This window comes from Corella eumyota, chromosome 3 (genome assembly GCF_963082875.1).
Source record: "Corella eumyota chromosome 3, kaCorEumy4.1, whole genome shotgun sequence".
NCBI lineage: Eukaryota > Metazoa > Chordata > Ascidiacea > Phlebobranchia > Corellidae > Corella > Corella eumyota.
In genome coordinates this window covers 14,413,528-14,416,027 of record NC_137492.1, presented here as the reverse complement: position 1 = coordinate 14,416,027, position 2,500 = coordinate 14,413,528, and the positions used below count along the sequence as shown (strand labels likewise).

General features: G+C 53.3%; 2 non-coding genes across 2 annotated transcripts; both read right to left on the bottom strand.

Moving 5' to 3' along the window:
• Positions 1-169: 169 nt before the first annotated feature.
• Positions 170-323, bottom strand: LOC145746592 (5.8S ribosomal RNA). Its single transcript, XR_014281372.1, has one exon. It is a non-coding gene; the product is annotated as a 5.8S ribosomal RNA (ribosomal RNA).
• Positions 324-568: 245 nt separating this feature from the next.
• Positions 569-2,378, bottom strand: LOC145747694 (small subunit ribosomal RNA). The gene has a single exon (XR_014282408.1). It is a non-coding gene; the product is annotated as a small subunit ribosomal RNA (ribosomal RNA).
• Positions 2,379-2,500: the final 122 nt, after the last annotated feature.

Genomic DNA, 2,500 nt, shown 5'->3' with positions numbered 1-2,500 from the left:
TCGGGCGGCAAGCGGACGCGGCGCGGCTCGCCGGCCGCCACGCATCGCTGACGCGAGCCCGAATACCAAAACTTTCCACCTTCAACCGAGCGGCGATTGCCCGTCGCCGGGCATACGCACGCGAGCCGAGCCGTCGCGGAGCCGATCCCGCCGGCCGTTGTCGTTTCTGCGACCCTGAGACGGACGCGGTCCCGGGATGAACCCGAGGCCGCAATACGCGTTCAGATCGTCAATGCTCAATGTGTTCTGCAATTCACATTAAATCACGCAGCTTGCTGCGTCCTTCATCGACTCGCGAGCCGAGTGGTCCACCGCCAAGAGCCATCGTTTGTTTGTTTGCTTTTCGCTCTTCGATTCCTAACCTCGATTCGCCATCCGGCTGAAAAAATCGCGTGACGCCGAGCGGGTCGCGGTCGCAACAAATAGTGCGACAAGCCCGCGCACCGCATGAAGCCTTCGGGCACTCGACGCCGACAAAACAAGTTCCTGATCGCGGGGCGGCGGACGCGCCGAGGCACGTCGCCGTCCCGGTGTTTGCTCTTTCGCTCTTCGATTTTTTTTCTCGCGCTAATGATCCTTCCGCAGGTTCACCTACGGAAACCTTGTTACGACTTTTACTTCCTCTAAGTAATCAAGTTAGATCGTCTTTTCGGGCCAAGACCCAACCGTCGCCAGTCGAGCCCGGGCCCAATCGGAGGACCTCACTAAACCATTCAATCGGTAGTAGCGACGGGCGGTGTGTACAAAGGGCAGGGACGTAATCAACGCGAGCTAATGACTCGCGCTTACTGGGAATTCCTCGTTCAAGCGAAATAATTTCAATTCTCTATCCCTAGCACGACCGGGGTTCATCGGGTTACCCAGACCTTTCGGCCAAGGCGAACACACGTTGATCCGGTCAGTGTAGCGCGCGTGCGGCCCCGAACAGCTAAGGGCATCACAGACCTGTTATTGCTCAATCTCGTGTGGCTAAACGCCACTAGTCCCTCTAAGAAGTTAAACGCCGGCCGGGAAGGCCGCGTAACTATTTAGCAAGCCAGAGTCTCGTTCGTTATCGGAATTAACCAGACAAATCGCTCCACCAACTAAGAACGGCCATGCACCACCACCCACAGAATCATGAAAGAGCTCTCAATCTGTCAATCCTCGCTGTGTCCGGGCCGGGTGAGATTTCCCGTGTTGAGTCAAATTAAGCCGCAGGCTCCACTCCTGGTGGTGCCCTTCCGTCAATTCCTTTAAGTTTCAGCTTTGCAACCATACTTCCCCCGGAACCCAAAGACTTTGGTTTCCCGCAAGCTGCCGGAGAGGTCGTCAAAATAACGCCCCCCGATCGCTAGTTGGCATCGTTTATAGTCAGAACTAGGACGGTATCTGATCGTCTTCGAACCTCTGACTTTCGCTCTTGATTAAAGAAAACATTCTTGGCAAATGCTTTCGCAGTCGTTCGTCTTGCGCCGATCCAAGAATTTCACCTCTAACGGCACAGTACGAATGCCCCCGTCCGTCCCTCTTAATCATTACCTCGCGCTCCGAAAACCAACAAAAAAGAACCGAGGTCCTATTTCATTATTCCATGCAACACTATCCAGGCGAAGCGCCTGCTTTGAACACTCTAATTTTTTCAAGGTAAACGTCCCGGCCGCCGCCGACACTCAGTCAAGAGCACCGACGGAAAACCGGAGGTAAAGCCAGAACGAACAGTGCACGCCTTGCGACGGACCGAACGCCTGCGCCCAAAATCCAACTACGAGCTTTTTAACCGCAACAACTTAAATATACACTTTTGGAGCTGGAATTACCGCGGCTGCTGGCACCAGACTTGCCCTCCAATGGATACTCGTTAAAATTTTTACAGTGTACTCATTCCAATTACAGGGCCTCGTTAGAGTCCTGTATCGTTATTTTTCGTCACTACCTCCCCGCGTCGGGAATGGGTAATTTGCGCGCCTGCTGCCTTCCTTGGATGTGGTAGCCGTTTCTCAGGCTCCCTCTCCGGAATCGAACCCTGATTCCCCGTTACCCGTAAGAACCTCGGTAGGCAGATACCGTACCGACGAAAGTTGATAGGGCAGACACTTGAATGATCCGTCGCCGGTGCAAGACCGTGCGATCAGCAAAGTTATCCCGAGTCGCCAACAAGACGAGCCGAAGCCCGGCAGGTTTTTGATATGATAAAGGCGCGCCTCCCGCAAGGTCGGCGCTTTTTGCATGTATTAGCTCTAGAATTACCACAGTTATCCAAGTAAAATTTACGATCAAATGAATCACGACTGATTTAATGAGCCATTCGCAGTTTTACCGTACGCAAGTTCGTACTGAGACATGCATGGCTTAATCTTTGAGACAAGCATATGACTACTGGCAGGATCAACCAGGTAACTATCGGCCGACAAAATACGCGAACGGAGTCTTTCGCTTTCCCCGTCGCGGTATCGCACTGTATTACTCAATCACTATTTTTGCTTAGCTCCTCAAACCCGGCGTAAGCCGCGATCTGGAC